The sequence below is a fragment of the Callorhinus ursinus genome, unplaced genomic scaffold, assembly GCF_003265705.2.
Source record: "Callorhinus ursinus isolate GAN/ISIS: 27379988/994484 unplaced genomic scaffold, GSC_fseal_2.0 scaffold76, whole genome shotgun sequence".
Lineage (NCBI taxonomy): Eukaryota > Metazoa > Chordata > Mammalia > Carnivora > Otariidae > Callorhinus > Callorhinus ursinus.
This window is the reverse complement of record NW_027397138.1, coordinates 379851-406725: the sequence shown is the minus strand read 5'-3', so window position 1 is coordinate 406725 and position 26875 is coordinate 379851. Positions and strand designations below refer to the sequence as shown.

Genomic DNA, 26875 nt, shown 5'->3' with positions numbered 1-26875 from the left:
AAGGGCTCCAAGGCTCATTATTGGGACACCACTGTAAGGCACCTGGTAACATTATTTTCCTAAAGATACGTGGTTCATGTAATGCCAGGTTAGTACCAGGGTATCGCACCAGGTGGAAACATGAAATTAGGTCAAGCACAGCAGCTCACTATGTAAGAAAACTCCCACCCAGCAGGGCCATCTGTGTTCCTGGAGAATGGATGATGGAAGCAGAAGCTGGGTTACCACTGGTCACGTCTACCCCAGAAAATGATGTGTACTTGGGTGACTGTTTAGACAAGAGAACTTCTAATGTCCTTTCAAATTCTATGAGAAGGGATGTTTGAGGAAATGTTTATGTAAAGGATTGTGGTTTTTTTTTTTTAAGATTTTATTTGAGAGAGAGACGGAGAGAGAGAGAGAGCTCACACACAAGCAGGGGGAGGGGCGAGGAGAGAAGTGGGGCTAGATCCCAAGACCCTGAGGTCATGACCTGAGCTGAAGTTAGGTGGTCAACCGACTGAGCCACCCAGGTGCCCCTATGTAAAGGATTCTGATGGTTTGTCTGAATGTTGAAAAATAGTTGTAAACTGTATTTATGAAGTATTCAAGCTGTGGACTTAGACTTTCCTCAGTTCGAGTCCTTTCTCTGCCCTTATGAGCTACTACCTTGGGCAAACCTCTAGACCTCTCGAAGCATCACTTTCCTTTTCCATGAATAATATTTGCTATATTTGTAGAAGGCAGTATATTCAGAGTGTGGAATAAGCTTTCTAACCGCATGATCTTGTGCAAGTTAACTGACCGTCATGAGCCTCAGTGTGTGGTAAAATGTGGAGGATAACAGTATCTTTCCAGAAAAATTGTGAGGATTAAATGAATGAACAATGCAGAGGGCTTGGAACAGTGCCTGGCTCTGATAAAATCTTTAATTGGTTTTAATTATTATTGTTACTATAATCTTGGAAACAACTCACAGTTTTCCACTTTTCATCTAGGAGTTTCTCATTTTATAAATTCCATCACTGTTTGTCATTTTGCTTGAATTCTCAAGAGTAGAATAAAAGTTGAAAATTTAGAAATGATTAGAATTCATGCCCTAAACCAGGCAGCCACCCTCTCAACAAGGCACCATATACTTAAAAAGCTAGAAGGAATGTTTTTGTGTTGAAGTGGACAGGAAATAGCTTATTTCCAGAACCTAAAGTATCTGCACAAAACTGATTTTTTTTTTTAATTTTGAAAATGTTCCGAATATGTGTAGGACAGATTTAAAAATGCTTCTCCATATGTTTTTAAAAGAAGACCTAGGAAAAGTTACTAAGAAAATTGCCCTAGTTTTATTAAGTATTTATTCCAAAGTCAAGATAAAGAAACAGAGTTTCTTCTAACACGCCCAAGTTAATAACTGATATTAGCTCTTGTGAGCGACTCAGGTTTGGTCTTACTAGTCCTCTCTTGTGTCACGCTGGTATACAGCACTGTCTCTCTCTGTCCCTTTGTCTCTTTCTCTGTCTCTGTTTCTCTCTCTCTCTCTCTCCCTCTCTCACACACACACACACACAGACACACACACACGAAAGAAGATAAAGAACCTTAACTAAGCTGTTTGTTTCCCAAAGTTCTCTGGGATGACAATACAGACATTCTAGCAAGAAGAATTATGATTCATTCCATAAATCTAACATCCTTAAAGGATGATCCGGGTCCTGTCTGGTTATGGAGAGTGGTCTTTTCTTGTGAACCTTTATGTGCCAGGAACTGTGGTAATTGCTTAACATAAATGATTTCACTTAATCCTTAGAGTCATCCTGTGTGGTAGGTATTACTTTCATTTTAGATAACGAGTTTAGGCACAGTACTTTGATGACATACACACAGCTAGGGATTGGGGTGAGAAAAGCCAGGATGTGAACCATGGGCTGTGTGACTGCAAAGCTGGTACGGTTGGTCACTCTCTGTGCTGCCTTGCATTGGGAGGCGCCCGGGACACAGCGGGTGCTGTTGGGATATGGTGGTCTCCCAGCACTCTACCTGCTTTGGTGCTTGGCCCCGGGCACAACACAAGTTGGTTCAACTGGTCTTGACCCTCCTAGGCTTCCTCCCCTCTCCCTCCTCAACCTTTTCCAAAAGAAAATTAAGAACCCCCTCAAAGGCAAATGCAACTAGTAATCACTTTGTCCCTCCCTCCCAGGGAGCTGTGCAATTTAACTAACAAAACCAGCAGTTCTTCATCAGGAATCAACCCCAAAGGGAGCAGGGGATATCTTACTCTGCTCTTCTAGCACTGCCTGGACCTTGCAGATAGGACGCCCAGGCTGCAGGATCGTCTCACTAATGGTGACAAATGTGTAAACAGTGTAGTCATGTGAATGACTCACTGGGACCAGCACAAACTGCCCTTCCGAGGGCACAACGCAGAGTCCCGTCTTCATCAAGGGAAGGACAGCATGTCCTGAAGGAGGAGAGGATCAATTCTTCAGTCCCAAAGGGTCCCCTGCCCCTGCTTTGCAGTCACTGAGTAACATAGTTATGCTATGGCTCCTGGTGAAGGGAAGGGTGGGGAAGGAGAAGGGGAAGGCGGGAGAAGACGATGTGGTAGATGGACTGGACAAAACATGCAATACTTAGCCCCGAACCACCTGACTTTAGACACTTTCCACATTCTCTTTATTGGCGATGGATCTAATGATGTTTCCTTGAGTCAAAGTTGACCTAAAGTGAGACCACATTCCACTGAATCGCTGGGACCAGACCTCTAGGAATGGATTCTATGAGATAAAAGGTAGGATGAAAAGCCCTTCATTTGTTCCAAAAATACTGACTGAGCATTTACTAAGTGCCAGACACTATCTGAGGTGCTGAGACCTCAACCAGTGAACAAAACTGAAAAAGCCTCTATTTTTGTGGTGCTTAAATTCTTGTGAGGGTGGACAGATGTAATCAAACAATGTGTCCAAAGACGACAAAAAATGTAGAGACAAATAAACCTGGTAAGGAAGATAGAGAAGTGTAGAAGGGATCAAAAGCACAGACTCTGAACTGGGCAGGAACGTGGTGTGTTCTGGGAAGGCAGGTGGGGCTGGAGGATGAAGAAACCAAGCTAGGCATGGAAGCTAGGGCGAGCAGAAGCGGGCGGTACGCACGCATGTGTGTGCTCTCCTGCACTCCTAGTTGGATCCTGGAGCACCTTGGGCGGATGTTGGCTTTTACCCCTAGTGAGATGGGAAACCAGTGGAGGGCTCTGAGTGGGGAAGAGACATGACAGAACACATGGCCAGACTTCCCAGAGTTCCTTGCAGCATACCGCAAACTAACCTGCCTTCCTAAACAGGTGTACTGGCCTTGCTCTTCAGAACTCTTTCTTCTGCTGCTAAATTGCCATTTGTGTATATTTTTTTTCCCTTGGCCATAGCATCTTCGGTATCAATGCTCATCTGTCCAGTATAGCCTGACACCATTTTAAATACAACCCTTCAAGACACGGACTATCTTACAAAATGCCTTTATCCACACAACAGAACACGCATTTAAATAAATGACAAGGGGCCATTTCTATCCAAGCAAATGTGTTTCTTTGCAGCCAACAGCTCAGTCCTATAACAGTAATGTTTCTATTTCAGAAAGCAAGTCTATTATGTCAACAACAACCCTTTAAGAATCCAAAGTTGTCACATGATCCCCTCACTCTATGCAGGACAAGTCAGGATCCAACAAATGAAACACCTCTCTCTCGCAAATTATATCCCATTTGGATTTTGTTTTTAAACCATCTTTTTGGGCGCCTGGGTGCCTCAGTTGGTTAAGCAACTGCCTTCAGCTCAGGTCATGATCCTGGAGTCGCGGGATCCGGGATCAAGTCCCACATCAGGCTCCCTGCTCAGCAGGGAGTCTGCTTCTCCCTCTGACCCTCTTCCCTCTCGTGCTATCTCTCATTCTCTCCCTCTCAAATAAATAAATAAAATCTTTTAAATAAATAAATAAATAAATAAAAAGTTAAAAAAAAATAAACCATCTTTTTAAACCTGTCATTGGTAAATAGGTTTAGAATCTAAAATTGCCTCAAAGATATTTTATGAGAATCCAAGAAAGGAAAGGAAATGATTATTTATTGGGGTCTACTGAATTCTTTGAATATGGTGTTTCATGTTAGTACGAATGTTGGAACAGAGACACGAAAAAGCATATCCATGACTACCTGTCTTTAGTTTTCATTTCAAACCCATATTACTTATACATTCCCAAAGAACAACTTCAAATGTCATATTTTGCAAGCTTGTGGTTTCAAGTTGCTGATTTAAGGTCTTACTGACCTCTGTACAGAATTCTAACAATTTTTTTCCTGCTTTGTTGGCCTGAGGGTGATGACGGAATCAAACATGCTTATAAATAGGGCCAAATAAATGGAAAACTCTCTCACAGAAAAGATACCGTTTTATGAAAAAAAAAAATACCTGCCAGAGTCGGTTTTTTTTTTAAACCTCTCACCCACTGACATTTCTGGTCCAACAAGTTTTCTTCTCGATGTAGTTAAATGTCAACAAAAGTGTAACTTCTTAATTATCTAAGTAGCCTGAGTCACAATGATAATGCATATATCACTTCACTTAGGAAACATTTTATTCTCAAGTTCATTAGCTGTTTTTACGAGAATATTTACACAGCCATTCGAAAGAAGATAATGCTTTCCCAGTCACTTTCTCTACTGCAATAACTGGCCTGGGTTGATGCTCTTCAATATTACATAAGAAAGCCTAACTTTGCAAAGATGGAGGTAAAGCAAGTGAAGGAACTTCCCCTCTCCTGGTACTTGGTTGGTACCTCCCCTAGAACAGCAAGTCCCAACTCTGATGCAAAACAGAAACTCCTGGGGTAGGTTTTAAAAATACACAGACACACACAGACACACATATATGTACGCATACATGTATATATGTATGTATGTATATACAGAGAGAGAGAGAGGAGATGCCCAGGCCTAACCTGAACAGATTCTGACTTAACTGGTCCAGGATGGGCCTGGGCATTTTTATCTTATTTTATATTTTTGGAGAGAGAGAAAGAGCGTGGGGGGGGGGGGCAGAGGGCGAGAGAGAATCTCAACCAGACTCCCCACTGAGAGCAGAGCCTGATGAGGGGCTGGATCTCATGATCCTGAGATCATGACCTGAGCTGAAATCAAGAGTCCGACACTTAACTGACCGAGCCACCCAGGTGCCCCAGGCCTGGACATTTATAAAAATGTGCACCTCAGCTTGAGAACTATAAATCTAAAAGGAGATTTAACTTACTTTTTCTCTCTTTCCTTCCTTCCTTCCTCCTTTCCTTTCCTTCTTTCTCTCCACTCTCCTCTGTCTTTTTTCCTTCTTTCTATTCTTCTCATTTTCCTTCCTTCCCCTTTCTTTCTTTCTAAAGTGACTACCTATTTGAAATAATTCTATTTTTAATTGAAACAAGCAAAGAAAATTCCAGATAAATAATGCTGTAACGACAGAAGATATAAGCACACTACAAAGAGAGGGAAATCATATTGCTTAGATCAGTGGTTCTTGATTAATTCAGATTTTCAAATTTATTTTGCAAGCACAGGATACTACACAGCCATATATTCAGTGCAGACAACAGATAAATCTCATTCAGCCTCAGGGACACTGACTGCAATAGTCTTTGACTGCTGTCTGTTGTTCACTTCTGTCTTCAGTGATTAATTTGTTGTTACTTCAGCATCTCTTATGTGGCTGAGACTTTAATACACCTGCCAGGAAGAAACAGGTGAGCATGAAGCTTTCACAGGGAGATTAAGGGGCCTCCTCGGTGACTAAGGTGGGTAGAAGTTTGAACTCTCTCCCTAACTTATGTTCAGTTACTCAGAATGGTAGAACAGTCTGATGGAAACCAAGCTGCCGAGACACACTGGAAGTTCCTGAGGAAAAACATATGCTTCATGAAGAAATGTAGAGTCTGGTATAAACACAGTGATTCGGCAATAGAACTGGAGGACAAGGGGTATTGCCAAGATGACCACCAGTTTCTGGAAGTGTCCTGAGCCAGCTCTCCTGCTTGGTGTGACCCGGGGAAGGAAGGAGCCGTGTGGGAAGAGAAGAGATGCTGCAGCCGACTTGGAATTGCTTTGGGAGCCACAGCCATGGACATGTGTCGCTCCAGGCAGTGGAGGCTGGGGAGAAGGGGTCTAAAGTGTCGCTTCAAGTGGCAGCAGCTGGTTTAGTGCAGTCGCTCCTACTGATTCAAGAGAAGCATACAAAACACTCCTTTTGGACTCACAAACAACTGGGGTGTAGGTGAAGACTAGAAGTAACTTCCTACAAGATTAGATGTCTCAGGTGAGAAGGTAGGGTGGGAAGGTTGTAGCCTATGAGATTCTAGTTTCGATCTTATGTAACCTCATTTGTACGGATGGGGTGAGAAAAACAGGGACATTTGGGTACATTCTTCAATTTCCCAGTTACCAGACCTCATCTGTATTACCCTGAAGGGCCCATTTTCTCTTTCCACCCCAGTCTGTCCTGCACGTGGCTAATATACAGAGAGATTAAAAGAGGTCAACATGACATATCACCACTGGCCATTCTGAAGATTGGTTGTCTTCATGGGCAGACAACTGGACCAGTCACAGCGTAGAAACTCTCCCCTCCAGGCAGCTTTCTCTAATTGCATCAGCAGACCCTTAGGGAGGAATCCTCCTCTCATTTACCTAGGCTGTTGAACCAAATACACCACAAATCCTCAAAATGTATATTGCATTTAAAGTAAAGAAAACCACATTAGGTGAAGTGTAAGATTTGGGGGAGACACAGGGATGCATTTATTACTGATATATATTTACGAAATATAGAGGATATAGTTTTAATTCTGACATATGTTTATATATATTCAGAATATATATATATATATACATATATATATATTCTGGATATATAATATTAAAATTTCAAGTAGCTACAGAATTCCTCTGATTCCTCTCCGGCATTCACCATTTCCAATTTGCAGTGATCTTGCCTAGCCCACCTGCTGATTAAAGATCTTGTTATAAGTTAGGCCACATTTCTGTATAGTTAAAACCTTGCTTCAGGGTATATCTTGAGGGCATATAGGTCGATGGACCTTTGCATGCTTCTTACATAGAATTATCCATGTAAGCTTGCTCATATTTCAATTCCATATATTCATGGGGAGATGCAATTGATTATTGGGGTCCAGCATTGATCTGGATGAACCTGGAAAAGCCATTGAATTTCTCTCACATATGTAAAAAGGGAGTAATGTTTTTATTAGAAACATCTCAAAGATTCATACCACCTCTGAAATACTGAACCTAAATCTGAACATTTACATAGTTGAAATAAAGCTATCTTTGCTCTTTGCCTCCTCCTCAGTCAGGGTGGTATACAGCCAGGAAAAAAAGGAAGGGCGTGGGGAGAGTCTCCTTAATTGGAAAGAGATATCTCTTGAAGAAAGGACCATTTTCTAAAGGACCCATCTCATTCTAAAAACAGGACCATGAACAGAACCAGCCATCTCATGCCAATATGACTGTGCATTTAAAGCAATGGATGCCCAAGCTGGCCTCTTGCCTTGCACTGCCAAAGGAAACAAGAAGGCAAATCCACAATCCTCCCAACATGATAAACTCCATTTGTCACCTCCTCACACGTGCCTCCAAGACTAAACTTGTTTCTTGGTGGCTCTGTTTCAGTTAAGTGCTCTTAGACCTCAATCCAAACACTTTTCTCTTAGGGCTGGCTCAAAATATTGACCACTATGAGTTTCCATATTTATATTTCCAATTTTGGAGGACTTTAAAAACTATTATGGAACCAAGTACTATCTTAGGGAATAGACTGTATATCTAATTTATACAATGAAACCTGGCTGCAGCATTAATACTGTAATAAGACTGAATAATTTAACCGAATTGTATTACATTCTTTGTGCTATAAATCCTTTCCTTTACGTTTGTGTTTTGGGCAAAATCCTCAATTTAGCCTTGCAAAAAAAGCTTTTGTCTTGCTTTTATATTCTCTGGCACCTTTGGCATCTTCTCCATTTCTTTTTATTTGATTTCCTTATTGCTAGATTCATTCCTAATTAGTAGAGTCACTGCAGCTGAAAACAATGACAATTTAATGGAGTGAAGCAGATCTACTATCTTGGGTGGAAGTGGGATGATGTGGTTGGCAGTGCCTCGCACATTCTCATTAGCTGGGTGCTGGAAAACATTAACACCTTCACCCTAGCAAAGGAGAAGGGGCTATGTCTCTAGTTGGCATTTTACTTATTTGTATGTTTCAGTATTACACTTGAAGTGGCGCAGATGGAAGGAGCCATGCAGATCATCTGGTCTGGTGGTGTTCCAGGGACACATATCCACTACCAAGGAATTTTTTATTTGCCAATGGGACCAAAAAATAAGGATCATGCACTGAGTTCATCAAACAGCTAAAATTTATTCACTTACTTTAAAGGATGATCACTTACTCTGCAATTATATTCTCAGTTTTTTTAATGCTAAAATGTTTTTTTTCCATGAAATGATGGTGATTTTTCATTTTTAACATCCTTACACAGGAAAATGAAATATAGCAGATCCGTGTCAGCAACCCTATTATAAATATGGTCTTGAAAGTTGAAAGTCTGGGGGCCACACATCTGGTCTGATCATCCATTTCATTGTGATTTGGGGGAAATGAGGCACAGTAGTTACCTGGCTTGCAGGCAGCCACCCTGCATACTCAATGGCATCAAAGCCCCGTGGCCTTGGATAAACTCATATTCTCATACTATACCCCTGTGTGAAGGAAAGTACGTGCTGTCTGCATCAAAGTCACAAGAAACAGCTGAAATGTTGTGTTCTGTTTACCATGCTCTTGTTTGCAGTTTGGTCACGTGAGAGTTAGAGCCGACATTTAAAAAAATATAATTTCTCTCTAAAAACAAACCAAATCAGAAAAACAACCAAGGCAAATGGTCCCCAAAGATTGACCTCTTCAACAGACTCTACCCTTGGAGAGGTCAGTGTGGAGTCTGTTCACTTTTTGTGCAGATGATGATGGTGGTTTCAAGGCCTTCTGCAGTCATTCAACTTTGCAACAGCACTGGGGTTCTAACTTTTGTTGTTGCTGTTGTTGTTAAGCACAGAGGGCCCACTGGACACTCCACTGGACACTGGGAGAGGGACAGGAGGAGTCCTCGCAAACATCCCAATATGAAAAAGATTTCAAGTCATTTTTGACACTGGAATAAACGTTAGGTTTCTCTGACTGAGACTGCAAGTGTTCTTCGTCAAGGGTGTTCTGATCGAACCAGCAAACCCTCGGGGAAGAGCCTTCCCTTCCTTTCTGTTGTCGGTTTTGCCACGCACACCAACACTGCTGGGTAAACAGTGTTGCACGGAGCACCGGAGGCTGGCGAGCAGGCGGAACCTATTTTGATTGTTCCTCTGAAAAAAGGGAGCTAATTGGCAGAAGAACAGAAGTGAGCAAGCAGAAACTTAAGCATGATTCTTTATTCACTCTTTAAACCCTTCCTACAAAGCCAATTATGTTTTAGCTTTCGGTTCTGCAGTTTAGAAATATAATGTTAGATACCATAAAGCTGATCGATTTCCCAGGGAAGGTATTGATAATATTCCATGTTTTCTAAGAGAATATTCCCCAAATGAAATCCATTGCCTAATATTATTGATATCATGCTCTCCCTACAGCAAACTTGAAATGTAAGGAAAGAGGATTCGACTCACTATTTCTTGTTAGTAAAGTTAATGAGTCCCAGAAGTAGCTAATAGAGTTGTCCTGTTTTATCACTAGGGTGCTCAAAAGTTCAACCTTCCCTTTGTTCTCCTTGAGAGAAACTCTTCTTACAGGTGTTACCAAGTTTGCCAAATTGTGTGGTATCTTATTACCTGTCTTCCTTCCAGACAGGGCGGAGATTCTATCTTCATTTTTGTGTCCTCCAAGACCTAACTCAGACTCCTCAGTACTCCATCAATCATCGAGCACATATTTAGGTGCCTACAAAGGGCTGGGGAGTGTGCTGGCTATTGGGGGTTGAGAGGTGAAGACTGTCTAGTAAGAAGACAGATAATTCTGGAAGGCACAACATAAAGAGCAAAAAGACCTGAGCGAGGGGAAGTCAGGTGGGGGTAGATCTGTCTGACCGGCTTTCTAAAGGAAGTGACGTTTAAGGGGAAACCTGACTGATGAGTAGGAGTTTCCCCAAGTTCTCTTTTTCTTTGTCTTTTCAGGTTACTGGAAAACCTGGTGAGGTTTGTGGCTAGGAAGATACAGTTCAGTGTGTCATCTGCTGCAATGGTCGATGTGAAAAATGTTTTTACTCTTAATGCTCACTTCCGATAGTACCTTTCATGTTGATTACATGCCAGTATGTCTGAGCGGCTGGGCCTTGCGGTGCAATATTCTCATGCTCCCCTAAACTTGGCTACTGAAGTGAACCTCATCAGCCCTGCTTTGTGGGGGGGTCCCTTATCTCCCCTGTTAGGGCCAATCTGTGAATAAATTCTCCTCTTTCCTACCCCAAGGCAAGGAGGAGGTGAAGAAATTCTTCATTTTAAAGGAATTAGCAGGCGCCTGGGTGGCTCAGTTGGTTGGGCGACTGCCTTCGGCTCAGGTCATGATCCTGGAGTCCCGGGATCGAGTCTCACATCAGACTCCCTGCTCAGCGGGGAGTCTGCTTCTCCCTCTGACCCTGCTCTCTCTCTCTCTCAAGTAAATAAATAAAATCTTAAAAAAAAAAAAAGAATTAGCACTGAAAGTTGTTCTGACTCGACTGCTGAGAGGTGTGACCCTCACAGTCATCTGAATTACCATCCAAGAGGAGTCTCAGAGACATTTAGGAGAGAAAGACAAATGTGTCAAACCTGGAGGTATGAATGGTATGCATCTTGTAACGTATACGTGAGTAGGAATGTTAGCTTTGGAGAGATAAACAAGCCCCCTCTCCTTTTCTGTTTACTATTTTCTCTCCCTGAAATTTTAAACTCCGTGAGTATATAATGCAAACAGTGACGGAGGGCTTACCTCTTTTCACTGACACACGCACACACAAGGGTGGAGGGGAACATAGCCCTCCAGAACTTCCTGCTTAACTTCTCACAGCAACTTCCTCCATTTAAGATGGGCTGTGGTCCCTGAGGGAAGCCTCCGGCATCTGAATTTGGCAGAGAATCCCATTCCCATGGAAGTTAGGGCTGCCCTCAGACTCCCAAGGAACAGCCTGGCGAGGTTCTCACCCATGTGCTTCTGGCTTCTTTGGGGAATGTGTGCACCCGAAGTGGACCGATGAGGGGTCTCCAATATTCCCCAAATCACTCAGACCCACAGGTTACTAGAAACTTCTTGTCTCTGAGGATGGGGAAAATGAGGTCTATGTCAATCTTCACCAGCACACGGCTCGGTTCTCTTGCTGCTCTACAAAAATGAATGTTGGCAGCACTTTACACATCAAAACCGTCCAAGTGGAGCCTGACCTTTGGGCCTTGGGATCCATGCTGAATTCACATTCATTTAGATTTGACCCCATTTCAAGTGTTCAGAGAAATGTGAAAGAATTTTACAATAGCCATCCCTCCCAAAAAATTGAATGAAACATGAGCAGGAAAAACAAATGGACAAGTTTGTGAGAATGGTTGGCTTCATCTGTAGTTGCAAACAGAAATAGGCAATTTGTCAGAGTTTAAATTGCCTTATAAAGTATCTTTACACAGCAGAGATGGTCAGAAATGCATTTTTTTTTGGCCCAAATTTCCTTCCATTTCTCCCTTGAGACCACTCTTTCCTACTTTTTATCCCATCTTTCTGACCCTCTGGCTTTCTCTCTCTGGCTTTGACTATGTAGACAGTTTCAATTTCATCACACACATGGGTCAAATCTTATTTTAGGAATCACCATGGCTGTAATAGTAGTAAAAGGAGCAAATCGTTTTGTGGACTCTATTCACATATGCAAAACACAGCCTCGGCTACCAAGTCCTGCCTCCCAAGGCTGGTGCGGTATCCAGAGCACAGCTTGGTAAGGCCCTTGGGCCTGGCTGCCTTGGTGTCAAGGTCTTTACTGCCTGGCGCTCTGTATAGATTTTGGAAATAGAACTGATGGCTCAAACCTTTTTATCTTGATAAATCAGGTCAACAAACTTCAGTCAAGAAAACTGGTGTGGGTAGGCACAGACACTGATAGGCATTCAGGTAGCCCCCGATCTATAAATATCTATAAACAACCACTAGAAAGGAAGAGCTCTGTGGCCCTTCGCTGGTGATGTTCTGCTAATCTCACTTTCCCTCTTCCGTTGGTCTGAAGGCCAGCTTCCCTTGCCTTGAAGGTCCAGCCAGAAATGCTCCTCGTCTTCCCATTCAGAACCCGGAGCCAGGCCAAGGTGGAAGTCTGTTCCTTCTCTGTGGTTTTCAGAGCAAAGTGCCCTGTGCACACGTGGGACTCCCATTTGTCTCTTGCACAGGGATTCTCTTGTTTCACTAAATAGACTGTATTCCTGATTCTACCCCTATGCCTGGTTCAATTCAATCAGTGTACGCTGAACAACTTTTCTTTCTGAAATGCAGTGTTTGAGAAATTGTGGTCAGTACTCTAACAGCTCGATGACCAGAGGAGTCAAATAGACTTTGAATAGGCCAGCCTGGGACATGATAAACTTTCTGTAATTTGTTCCTATGGACAAAGTGCACCAAGAGTGCCAAACAACCAAACTAAAAACGAACTTTTAGAACCCAGGACTCAAAAGTAGAGCCTGCTCAGAGGACGGTTAGCTGCTTCTGATCTCTAACTGGAGGAAAGGGTTCTGTGTTTCTGCTTCTGGGAGCAGTGGTGGTGCCAGAGAAGGCAGTGGGGACGGTCCCCGTGCTGGGGTCTGGCCGCTGACCCTGCCGTCGGTGCCCCTCGCTTACGGAGAGCTGTGTCAAGTGTCAAGGCCCCTCGGTGAGAAAAACCGTCAAGGGGCTTCAACTGCGCTGACGTGAATGAAATACGTCGATCTTATTTGTTTGTTTGCACATTGGTCAGTAACTGATCTATAAAAAAAACAATGATTCTATTCTCTTTCATTCATTTTTAAATCCCTTCCTATGTTTTTACCCCTTGTACTTACTGTTCTGTTTCAGAGAGAGATACCAATACAGATTTCCAGGGGGAAGAGAGCTTGGACAAGCCTGCTACTACAGGCCACAGCCAGGAGTCATTCCCCACCAATAATCCTGGATGTTGCTGAGGCAGGAGCTAAATGTGGTAAATGTCAGCAAATGAACCGAATGGCATAGAACCCAAAATCCACCAGGGAAAAGGGCAAAACCATGAACACATTTTCAGCGGTAACCAGATCAGACTGTACCTGCCAATCCCTAATAAATAGAATGGGATCAAGAACTGAAATCTTGAGTTCTCTTTCCCATCTTGCAAGATGGCGGGCGAAAAGGCTGAGAAGCCAGATACTAAGGAGAAGAAACCTGAAGCTAAGAAGGCTGATGCCGGTGGCAAGGCTAAGGGTAACCCCAAGACTAACACGCCAAAGAAGGGGAAGCCCCACTGCAGCCGAAACCCTGTCCTTGTCAGAGGAATTGGCAGATATTCCCGATCGGCCACGTATTCTGGAAAGGTCATGTACAAGAGGAAGTATTCGGCTAAGCTAGAGGCACTGACGGCAGCAAGTCCAGGGTTGAAAAGAAAAAGGAGAAAGTTCTTGCTACTGTCACAAAACCAGTTGGTGGTGACAAGAACAGTGGTACCCGAGTGGTTAAACTTCGCAAAATGCCTAGGTATTACCCTACTGAAGATGTGCCTCGAAAGCTGTTGAGCCACGGCAACAAACCTCTCAGTCAGCACGTGGGAAAGCTGCGAGCTAGTATCACCCCCGGGACCATTTTGATCATCCTCACCGGGCGCCACAAAGGCAAGAGGGTCGTTTTCCTGAAGCAACTGAGCAGTGGCTTGCTAATCGAGTTCCTCTGCATAGAACACACCAGAATTTCATCATTGCTACTTCTACCAAGATTGATATCAGCAGTGTGAAAATCCCCAAACATCTCACTGATGCTTACTTCAAGAAGAAGAAGCTGCAGAAGCCCAGACACCAGGAGGGTGAGATCTTCGACACCGAGAAAGAGAAATACGAGATAACAAAGCAGCGCAAGGTTGATCAGGAAGCTGTGGACTCGCAAATTCGGCCAAAAATCAAAGCTGTTCCTCAGCCTCAGGGCTACCTCCACTCTGTGTTTTCTCTCACAAATGGAGTCTACCCTCACGAATTGGTGTTCTAAATTTCTTACAAAGAACTTAATTAAATAATAAAAAAAAGAACTGAAATCTTCTTTGGAAATAGCTCTGTTCCAGAATTTCACAGAAAAATATTATAATAAAACTTCATGTACATGAAACTAGGAAAATAGATATTGCATTAACCAGGATTAAATTACACACACACACACAGTAAGAGGGTAGCATAGGGGGCGAGAAAGCAGCAAATGTCTGATTTGGATTAAAGACGGGTGAACAAACTCCTTGAGGGCAAGGATTGTACATTTATGCTTTTTGGCTGAGAGACACAGTGTGCGGAGCACGGCTAGAAGCAAACATGATCTGAATTCCAGTTCTGCTGCCTGATAGCTGTGTGATTTAGGCCAATTACTAGAAAATTATGACTATTTCTTAGGAATGTCATGGAAAAACCAATTAGCCATAGTAGGTGCTCAATAAATGAAGCTTCATTTCTCATCCCTTCTCTGCACACTCTGTAGCCCCAAATGTACCTAGGAAGACATTATCAATGTTCAACAATGTTCTTTCTTGATGCTCTGAGCTTTTTCTTATTGTCTCAAATGAGTTATGATGTCTCTGAGGGATTCAACATTTTACCTTTCATATATCTTTTGTCGGGAAGCTATCAGCAGACACAATCCACCAAAATGAGAGATTAAATAAGCAAACAGAGCCACACATGGGACCCAGAAACAGGGAGTCTGATAAAGGAAAGAAATGAAGGCACTCCCAGTGTGGAGGCAGGAAGTCCTAGGGTCACAGCAGTATCCATGGGCCTAGAGAACTCTGTCAGGACAGTAGCTGGAGAGAGAGGGCTCCTGCGGAGATGCATCCAGGAAAAGAAACAACAAACAGATTATCTGACAGGAATTACAGGTGGAAAATTGACAGATGTTTCACAGAGCTGTTGGACGGTATGAGAAGACATATCCAGAGATTCAAGGAAACTTCACGAGTGAAAAGAAAGTTAGACACGGAGCTTCTTCAGAGGAATTACGCTTATAGTACTCTGGCTTGTCTTAGCTGTAAACATTACTTATGTCTTCATAGTTCTGAAGACACTGATATGGACTTAGGCAAATTTTTGACATAACCTTGTGGTGGCAAAGGGGAAGACAAAGAAAGACTAAAATCTTCACCTACTGTATAAGATGTAATAGATACTGCTTAAAAGGACGAATAAAGAGATCTGAGGCATGCGTGAATTTAGCGATCCGACAGTAACTACCAGAAGAAACTCAAAATGGTGAAAGTGAATTCCTCCGGGGTGAGGGCTGAGGGAAGGGGGTGCCAAGGAATAGCTTTTGCCTTTTAGCATGACTTGTCTTTTTAAATTATTTGCCTGTTACTGTGATAAAAAGAACAAATTTAAAGATGAGGACAGTAATTGCATTTTAAAGTCATAAAATTCAAGGACTATAGAATAAAATTGTAACAAAGGGGGTAAACAAAGTCTCATTACTAGAGGTAAAATACTTGGCAACGAGTCTGGGTCCAGAAACCTTGCCTTCTATTTCTCATTCCCCTGCAGCCCCCACCACATGGCACACCCCTTTCAGTACCTTTCTTAGAGCAGTTGGCATGGTTTTCTGTGTACGGGAAGTGCTTAAATATTTGTTGATTGAAAAATAACTATACCAACTGCTGAAAGTTTTCACGGTGATTTTTAATGAGCTTGGTCTGGTGAGCAGAGGGGTCACATCTGAAGTTTACAGCTTTGTTCTATACGGAGGGATAAGATTATAGCTTAAAAGAATTTTCAAAATGCTCTCCTTGAAAGCTGACTCGGAGGTAGACATTCCATAGGTCTCATCTACTTAACACAATGCTTGGGTTTGCCAGAGCCTCATCTGAGACATTGAGATTTGAGTGAGGCAGTCTAACGGGAATTTTAATTATGCATTCCCATAGAGTCTAAACTCTACCTTGGGATAAGCCAGAACCCAGGTTTGAAGCCCATCCTGAAGGAATCTAAGTTCCAGGGAGGTGTCACAGAGAAACCTTGAAAGGGGGAGGGCAAGAGAGACGTATTCTTACTCAAAGTGCAAAAACCATTGATACAGAGCTTCAGAAAACATGACATCTGTACCCCATTATCTCAGCTTCCCAGGGAAAAGTATTCACTGAATTAAAATCCAGTATTTTGGCCTTGGATTTTACAACGCAGCTTAATAACAAAAACTTCAAAGTAAACAGTGTCATGGTGTCTTTGCAAAATGTTCAGTGGAAGATGTCCATCGTGTTACCTAATTCCCCCAGTGATAAATGTACCTTTGAATTCATTTCCAGGAAAATAGTTTGCCTCCACTGATGAACTGGCATGCTCTCTTTTATACTGAAGAAAAAGAACCTCTATATCCCCCATATAATTTCTTTTTGCCTTAGTTGCCTGGAAACTCAAAGTTAAATGGAAGCTCAGTTTTGGAATTCAACCATTGCAAGTGTCTACTAACATTTAATTCGGATTGTTTTGGTGGGTTTGTTTCTGGTGGTCCTTGGTTTGCAAAGGAAAGCAAGCTAACACTTATGAATTGCCTACAAGGTGCAGGCCCTACATTTGTCCTAAGTCTGATGGGTTATTTCATGGAATTTTTTCAACAATCCTGAAAAATAGTGTCGTAATTCTCACTGTACAGATAATGCAGCTCAGTTTCAGAGAATCCAGATAATTTGACCAAGGCTATCTGATCATTAAGGTAAACAATGCACAAATTCTCAATAATGTATATTTTCTATTCAGATTGATGTCAGAAGTTATTCAACCGTATTTCTTTTCCTTTGATTTCAAGACCATACAACCTGTAACACACACTCACTGAAGCTTCTTTCCCTTCCTTCCTTTGTTCTCCCTTCCTCTCCTTCTGTTTCTGTGTCCTTATGTTGGAACTTTCTCTCAGGTACTCTGTTAGCCCTTGGAGGTACAAAGATAAATTATACGCAGACTCTGGTCTTAAGGAGCTTGCAATTTAGTGGAGGGGTTGACGTATAGTCTTAATTATAATTCAAGGTAGAAAGCAATGAATGCAATGAGAGATACAAAATGCTTTGTGAGTTCAGAGAAGAAAAAGAAATTCCACAGTCCCAACTCTAGGAATTCCTGGTTCACTGGACAAAAACAGATACCTAAACAAAATTATCATACAATATCAGAATGGTACCTAAAGAACTGGCACTCTGTTGTATGCACTAGAGGAGGAAGAAATAAACTTTACTTGTTACAGAGTGCGAGAAGGGGTGATGACAGCAACATGGGCAGTTAGGGCAGAGGCTGGGGTTCTAAGACACCTTGGAATTGTCCAAGCAGGTGGGCAGGATGCCACGGCCAGGAGGGAAAAGGGAGTCGTTGGGCAAAAGACATTCAAAGGGAAGAGAGCCAGTCCAGTGAAGGAGAGCCTCGGGGAGTGACTGAATCTGGGGTGGTGGTGCATTTCCAGGGAGAAGGCCTGGCCAAAGCAACAGAGATAAATGGAAACCCAGCCACTGGGCTTGGCCCTATGGAGCATGGAACAAGACAGAATTTCTTAGACACGTGGTCCAGCGCATTACTGGGAGGGACAAGGGAGTCTCAAGGAGGGAGGCTTGCAATAATGCAAGCACACAGGGAGCAGCAGAGACAGGGGCAGAGGCAAGAAGGAGGTGTGGGTGGCCATCAGAGGATGCCTCACCCAGGAAGCCTTTTCTAGTTCCCAAAGCTATTACAGGCGCTTTATCTTTGCGTTCTCCGAATATCCTATGGTCACTTCTATCAGAAACCTTCTAACACTACATAATCACTTGTTTCTGTCCATTACCTATGGGTAGGGGTTGGGTTTTGGTCACTGCTGGTACCATATACGTTTCATAAAAGAAAAGAATCATTTGGAATATTGTTGATAAAATGATCTTAGTTGACTCTTACCCGTATGATTCCCCATGATATAGGTCAGTCCAGGCTCCAAGAAGAGTGCCTCTGCACACTCCCCTTCCACGGGTTTAACCCATGGGGCAGCTGAGAGTGAATTCTCTAGTTTCTATTCCTGAAAACTGTAACTGTTGGTGCAGGTCCATGGGCAAATGGTGTTTTAAGAGCAGATTTGTTATGGAGGAAGGTGGAAATGGTAGCTTCTGTGCCTTCCTTCTTGGGAGGAGAGGGTGATGTGCTGGCGTCCTTAACTGCCCAGAACAGAAGAATGGATGATGGGTCAATGTTGTAATTCATTTGTTCATTGTTCAATAAATATGTTTTGGGTACCTCCCACATAGTAGCCATGTCAGAGGTTGAAATACAAGGGTGAACAAGATGGACACAATCCTTGCCTTCAAGTAGCCTGCAGTCTAGGTGAGGAAGACACACAAGAACAAAGATAGATGAGGGCTGATATCAGCTAATAGAGAGGAAGCAGAGGTAGCTGCCAGAGAGTATAGGATGGGAGCGAATCCAGATTGGGAAGCCAGGGAAACCTTGTGGATCAAATGTCTCAGCTGAGACTGAGAAACATAGAGTTAGGTTAGCTGTGCAGAGTAGAGTGGCACAATGTTCTAGACAGAAGGAACAACATATTTGAAGACCTGAGGGCGAGGGAAAGCATGGTACTTCTCAAGAATCGGAGTACACTTTTTATGGCAGGAGCCAGAATGCAGAGTGTGTGTGAACTTGGCAGGTAAAGATGAGTTAATGAGTGGGTGGGAGTCAAGGAATAAAAAAGCTAGGAAACCAATAAATCTTGGCAGGAGCCGGGTCATGTAGGGCTTTATAAGCTACATAAGGATTTGGATTTTATTCTGAGAAAATGAAGATCATTTATGGGCCTCAGGCAGGTGACAGACATGACCACATTCCTATTTTAGCATGCTTACTCCAGTGGCAGGTTGGCAAGACTGGAAGGAGGCAGGCCAGGTTAGCCAGCACTTGACATGAGAAGGGACAATGGTTAGAAGCTCTTCAGGATATGTTCTGCCCATAGGTATGTCCATTCAGAATTCACTCCTTTGTGCCAGAGGCCTGTGGGATAGAGAGATGGGCCTGCCAGCTCATTTAGCCTCATGGCTCTCCCCAACACGGATCCTTTTCCAGGAAAAGTCTCTTTATCCTTGTGGCCAATAACAACATCAGTGGCGAAATGTCCTCTCCTCCCCCAACTCCCACTTAAGGCTTGCCATAGAACAGGTCTCCAGGAGGTCAGGGGAAAGAGGCAAGTTCAAAACTGATCTGTAGGGAAAGGGTGAAAGAGGAGAGGGTACAGCCAAGGGGAGGGGGAACGGGACAAAGACACGGAGACACAGAATAGGAATGGGAGCCCAAGACCGGAGCATGAAGCCCACATGCTCACGTGCACACCTACACAGACCTGTGGACTACCAAGAAGAAAGGCCAAAAAAGCTCCCTGTTTATGAAGTTCATGTTTCCTAAAGGTGGAGCTGAACTTAAGCTCCTGTGAAAAGCAAACTGTGGAAAATGCCAGTGATTCAGCGTGGAGGGAATTAGCAGCAGAAAGAAAGGGAAACAGGTCAACCACCCCCATTCTTTCTTCCTCGGGGACCTTGAAACTTGATTTTGCAGGATGCACAGGAAAGTAGTCATTGGCTTCCCTCTATTATGCTCTACTCAATTTATTGCTTCGAGAATAAAGTGCCACTTTATTGTTCAGCTTCACTGCATGAAATGCAAATATCCAGCCGGAGTTCTCTAATTAGTATCCAGAGAGCTGCCTAGGCTCAGTGTGTATAAGTTTGGTCTTCCCTGCTTAAAACACATCGTAAAAGAGTAAGATGATTCACTCCCAATACATCTCTCTGATCCTGGTAGTCTAAACATTTGTGCAGTTTTTTGTTTCGGATCGAGAACTCCTTGTAATAAACACCTTCTGAATCTCCAGTTTCTGTGCCTGACTGTAATTAACCATTAACGTGAAAATTTACTGATTAGTGTACCTGAGAAATGGGTTGTTGCTTCCTTTCGATTTCACAAAAAGAAATCACCACCCCTCTCTACCAAACTGATAACAACTGACATCTGATTAGAAAAGGCAGAACTAATTAGAACCGGTGCAAAGGGGATTGTTTGAGTCACCTACATTAATGCACATTATAGTTAAATATCTGTCAGATTTTCCATTAACCCTCTTGCATTTCCATCCCTGGGATCAAATCTATTTCTTAACCTCATACCCCTTTGTTTCCCTAGTTGGAAACTTCGTATTCAACAGGCTGAATTTCGCATTAATGCTTTAAATGCACAGCTCTTGTTGATGGATGCAACATACTGACAAAGACCTTGGAATGAGAATAATAGAAGTCATTCCCCTAAGTGTGGATTTAAACCCTACACATTATGATTCCAAGGCTAACATGTTCTTCTTGTTATTGTGTTGATTTCTTTATTGAGGGATACAGGAGTTAATTGTTGCTTTATGCCAATTCATTCTATTGTGTTCTGAGCTATTACATACTAGGATGACAAAATAAAACAGACACAAAAGTGGGATATCCAGCAAAATAGAGCTCTACTCTGTAAAAGGTTAAAATAACACTCAAAGTTGAACTTGTAGACTTACGGGAGAAGCCCATGTGATTTGGGTTCAGTTATTACACAGAGCAGATGGTAGTATATGCACCCAATAAGAATCCAGTTAGAAATAACGCAACATATTTTAAGAAAAAAGAAAAAGAAGATAGCAGGAGAGGAAGAATGAAGGGGAGTAAGTCAGAGGGGGAGACGAACCAGGAGAGATGATGGACTCTGAAAAACAAACTAAGGTTTCTGGAGGGGAGGAGGGTGGGGGGATGGGTTAGCCTGGTGATGGGTATTGAGGAGGGCACATTCTGCGTGGAGCACTGGGTGTTATGAACAAACAATGAATCATGGAACAGTACACCAAAACAAATGATGTAATATATGGTGATTAACATAACAATAAAAAATTAAAAAAAAAAAGAATCCAGTTAGTATCAGGGACAGACATGTCCTTCAGATCAAAAGCTCATCGAGGGGTTGGGACCATACCTTCCCGATCTTTTAGATGGGTACAAAAAGGGATCTTTGCATCACATGATCTTTTAATCTCTAATTCCTAGCACATCGTAGGTGCTCATGAAATTCTCATCATAGGAATGTATGCACGAATTATGGTTTTATCCCACTGGGAAACTCTTAACAGTGACCCTGGACAGTTCTTAAATCTTGATGGATCATGTTAAAGAACAAGAAATGGAATGAATTTTCTTTATCATTTAAAAAAGCTAACAAACTCTTGAATTTTTTCCTCAAAAAACAAAGTCACATATCACTCCCCTGGGTATTCTCCATTTTTATCTGGGATCAGAGGTACCAAGAAGCCCGGAAGCAAATCAGCCTAGCAACAGAAGCAAGAATAAACCAAGCCTGCAGTACGATGAAAACAGCTCAATTTGAAAATACTCTCTGCTTATTTAATTTTTAAAAAACATGTTTTAATTTTATTTTTTTCCCTTACCATATCGTCTTTGTTCTGAGTAGAAGTGGTATCAGTGTCCAGGACTGTGCCTGATATATAGCAAACCCTCAACAAACATTTTTTGAATGAATGAATAAAAACTATTGGTAGAGTTCAGAACGGGGCAGTACTCAATTTAGCCTAAGATCTTTAGTTCATGGCTCTTGGTTGGGCAGATGGGGAAACATAAAGATCTGTGGATTCAGACAGGGCAACTTCAGTGAATTTGCTTGAAGATCCCCCCCTGCATCAGAATTGGCTTACATTTTCTATGAGGTAGAAATAAACTGGGCACGTAGACAATCATGAAATTTCGAACAGATACCCTAGAGAAGGCCCTGTTAACACAACCCAAACCACTTCTACCTAGTTCCTTAACTTAGGCAGCACAGTGGTTATTAACACTGGGTTTAAACTCAGACCAGTTACTAATTGTAGTTCTGAGCAAGTTATTTAACCTCTCTGACCTCAGTGCCCTCAAAGTGGGGTTTGCATGTTGGCACAGAGCTGCTACTAAGGTGAAAGCCAACAAATCAACTAACAGAAACTAACAAGACACATGCAAAATCCCCCTCCTGCTAATTTTGCCAAAAAAGATTCTTCAGTACAGGTCATATTAACATCTATGTCTGGAAATTTATTTGGGCTCTTAGCCCTAGCACTGGTCTTAGGGAATATTAAAAACAAATTTTTATTTTCTTTTAAACCAAAAAGATAAATGATGAAATATCAAGGATAAAATGAAAATGCAAACATAATGTTCCTGGTCTGCTACGGACAATCCTCAGTATGTATCAGACCTCATCCTTCTTGCCAGCATAGGCCAGCCAAAGTGAGTCATAATGGCAATCACCAAATTGTTAAGGGTCATTTGCAGTGATCACTTAGCATCTCTTGGGTCTCTATCCTAACTTCACTTTAGATTTTATGTCATTTATATCTGACCCATGACCATAAGTTTATTACCATCTTTTGGCTTTACTCCTGGATTCGAGTATACCGATTTTGTGTCCCAGCTTGTCTAGGACATTGGCTTGGCCTTGTCTTTGGCCCTTCATGCTCCTGACTTCTTTTGACCCAGTTCTAGCCCCTAAACCTGAACCCCGGCATTAGTCTAACTGGCTGACCATTTAGCCAGTCTGTGGCCCCTGGCAAAGGGGGTGATTTGGGTGTTATATTGTTGCAGAACATTGAATTCATGATTATTTTCCCACTAGAAAAGGCATTCCCAGCTGATTCAAGGTTCTATCTCTTCTCTGGCACTTTCACTGGGCAATTATAAGGATTTGTCAGTCTAGGAGAAGTCCAGTGATTCCTTCACCCTCAACTGGGTGTTCATCTTTAAGATCAGATATATCCAAAATTACCTTAAAGAAGAAGGGGGGAGAACATGAGACTTGCCTGATTTACGCCAAGGGTTGATATATAAAGTAGTGAAGGATAAACTTGGCTAGGCAGAGAGAGTGGGGTGAGGTTCTTAATATATATTGAGGAGCTTGGCTTTAAACTAAGGAGGAAATGTACAAATTTATGTTTCGGTCATAACAAACCATCCATTCCCTGGCTGTGTTCCCTCTCAGAATTTTTAGAGATGGGATAATTCTAAACCAAATATAGAATCCACTTGAGTTTCATGGATCTAATGTTAGAAAAAAAATTCACACTTTTAAGTTTCTGATTATACAGCTCTGACAAAGATCACTTCTTGGTTCAAGAGGTTAGAGCTTTTGGATTGAACTCTCACAAGCCCTAGTGAACCAATAACTCTTTCACACCTTAAACAAGTATCCAGTGACTTGAAGATAAATCAGAACTGCATGCATTATATCCCTCTCTTGCCCTCTCCCATAACCTTTAAATCAGAAAGGAAAGGAAATTATACCCAGGAGGTATTTCCATTTGCCAAGCCCCAAACCTTAACAAGACAGAGTCACTGAAGACATTTTGTGAAATACCAAATACCATTTGTTCTCTCAGTATCTGGAGAAGGGCTTACTTGAAACCAGCCCAGGCATGAAACGATAAAGAGATCTCTAACAATTCAATTATGCTGCATCCATCTCTCAGGCACCATTCACGTTTGGAGAATGGAGATGGGTACCCAATTAAGACAGAGGGGCACAGACTCCCCCCAGTATATTCTTTGAGCATGCAGATCTGTCTGGGTGCAGAGTTCTGAAGGGTGACGAGAAGGCCATCTTTGCACACTCTGCTGGGTAAATTACAAGCAACTGATCGACAAATTCAATCTACCATCTTGTAGCAGAAAGCCAAGGTTTCCACCATTTCCAAGGTGAAAGAATTCCAACTAGAAAAATCCCGTAATAAGTCTTCCTATGTTTGACACAAAGTGAGTATGTCAAGCAAAAGAAAATTTATGACCAGTGCTTTCATTTAGGACACTCTAGTTGATAAACTTAAGAATTGCTTAATTCCCCATCTTTCCCCTCCTGTGGCTTCGGTCATGAGTAACACAGATTTTGCTAATTGGAAATAAGAATGCACTTTTGTTCTGTCTACTATAAACGGTGGGGTTAAAACTGCCCTCTCTGAGCTGAGAATACTTAGCAATATACTAGATGAGACAATAAGAATTAGAAAAACCTCATCAAAAACTAATGATGTAATGTATGGTGATTAACATAATAAAAAATTTAAAAAAAAAGAATTAGAAAAACCTTAAAAATATGCACATCCAGGGGTGCCTGGGTGGCTCAGTCGGTTAAGTGGCTGCCTTCGGCTCAGGTCATGATCCCAGGGTCCTGGGATCAAGCCCCACGTCAGGCTCCCTGCTCAGTGGAGAGTCTGTTTCTCCCTCTCCCTCTGCCTGCCTCTCTGCCTACTTGTGCTCTCTCTCTATCTCTCTTGTCAAATAAATAAATAAAATCTTAAAAAAAATATGCAATCCAAATGGAAGTTGCTTCTCAAAATTACCGTCTTGGAAAGCAACTCATTTATTTACTTTATTGCCTTCAGAGAAAGTTCACAAGCCATATTTGAAATCCAGTCCTATCCTATCACTTATTCCTTGTTTTTGACCCAAAGCAGCATTACCCATCTTGACTGTTTTCAAAGATCACCCTGCCAGGATGAATATTACTGCATTGGTAATAATCCACTCAATGTGCTAAAAGCTCTGAAGACAATCCCCAGAGCAAAATTCTGTAACCGTGCTGAACAACAGCACCCTTATTAGCATAAGTTCAGCCCCACAAAGGTGAATGCTTTTAAGAGGGCACCACTTATTTGACCATAGAGCTCTGGTATGCTTGCTTACAACTCAGACACAGGACTTCCGAATCCTCCCTCTTGGAACTGTTGAACAGGAAGGGACAATTTGATTCAATCTACAAAGTTAGGATAAAGCCGTAAATGGGTCGCCATGTCTGGCATGTACAGAAGGGGCCTTTGGCTTGAAACACTGCTACTGCTTCCACCACTTTTTAAGAGCTTTCTTGAAAAGAGGAAAATTATCTTGGCATCATGTGTCACAGGCACTGGAAACAGTTAAATATTATCTAAGACGTTGAAAGATGTATGTTGATTTGACCATCAGCACCCACTGGTGTGCTTGGGTTCTGGAAGCTTCGATGAGGACGAAGAGGTCGTGAATGTGGTGTACAGTTGTAGACAGGAGAAATGGAGCTGGAAACAGGACCGAGGATGGCAGGAAGGCTCCCAAAGAAGGGCTGACGGGGTGACCAAAGAGACATATTTCCTGTTGTAAATGGCTTACTTTGGTTAGCTCCATAATGTTCACCCTCAGGAAGGTCAACAGTCACACAGATATTGATTCTCTTCTATAACAACTCTGAAGGTTAGAATTTAAGACTTTCTTTATCCCCGGGCACCTGGGTGGCTCAGATGGTTAAGCGTCTGCCTTCGGCTCAGGTCATGATCCCAGGGTCCTGGGATCGAGTCCCGCATTGGGCTCCCTGCTCCTTGGGAGCCTGCTTCTCCCTCTGCCTCTCTCTCTCTCTCTCTCTCTCTCTGTGTGTCTCTCATGAATAAATAAATAAAATCTTTAAAAAAAAAAAAACTTTCTTTATCCCCAAAGGACTTCATCTACCCTGTAGATTATGTAAATGTGGCTCAGTATTAAAGAAAATATTCTTTTTGAGAATTTCACAATCGTCTCTAAGTGGTCATTCATTTCCCAACAAATTCTACCTATGAGCTGTATAGCCAGGAGCTAAAAGCACAACAGACCATCAGAATCCCAGCTCTGCTACTTCTTATCTGTGTGACTCTGGAAAAGTTACTTAGCCTCTCTGTGCCTCACGTGCATCCCCTGTAAGATGAGAACAATGGGATTTCCTTCCTATAGGTGAAATGAGATACCATAAGGAAGAGAGACAGAAGTCATGCCAGTTACAGGGTAAATAATAAACACTACCTTTTATTAATATCCCATTATTTATTATTGCCATTTTTATGATCAGAAGTCTGGGCTTAGGGAGGGTAAATCACTACCCACTCACTATACTGCTGGATAATAAAATAATGAAGGATAGTTTTCTTTTATTCCTCAAAACTCTTTGTTAGAACTTGAGACTTACTCCATCTCCTACGTAAGAGTAATACTTGTTAAAAACATTCTGAGATCATATATGGCTCTTTCCATGATAATCATAACAACTGTCAACTTTATTCTAAACTCTGGGTGCAAAATTATCTCATTTTTAAGATATTTATTGATTTCTTTTAGCGGGGAGAGAGTGTGTGAGCACGCATGTTGCGGGGAAGGCAGAGGCACAGGAAGACAGAGAATCTCAAGCAGGCTCCCTGATGAGCACAGAGCCTGACCGAGGCTCGATCCCACCACCCTGAGATCATGACTTGAGCTGAAATCAAGAGTGGAACGCTTAACAAACTGAGCTACCCAGGTGCCCCTTAATTTTATTCTAAAAAAAAAATCCTAGGCTATATTATTATCACCCCCATTTACAGGAGAGAAAACACAGGCTTCATGAGGTCCAGTGACTTGCTGGAGGTCACACAGCTAGTGAATGTCAGAGTAGGAATTTGAACCTAGATTCATCCAAACCAAAATGACAAACCACGCCATTAGGAAGTAGTTCCACAATACCGTTTATCAACGATCCCCAAATTACCTGTTTAAAAGGAACTTTGTAAAATATACACATGAC

The 26875-nt window shown here is 42.3% G+C and overlaps 1 protein-coding gene and 1 pseudogene across 1 annotated transcript in view; one reads left to right on the top strand and one right to left on the bottom strand.

Moving 5' to 3' along the window:
- MAML2 (mastermind like transcriptional coactivator 2) overlaps window positions 1-26875 on the bottom strand; it is a 341184-nt gene that overhangs the window by 80171 nt on the left and 234138 nt on the right. The window lies entirely within an intron of this gene.
- Window positions 13400-14491, top strand: LOC112840284 (large ribosomal subunit protein eL6 pseudogene; annotated as a pseudogene).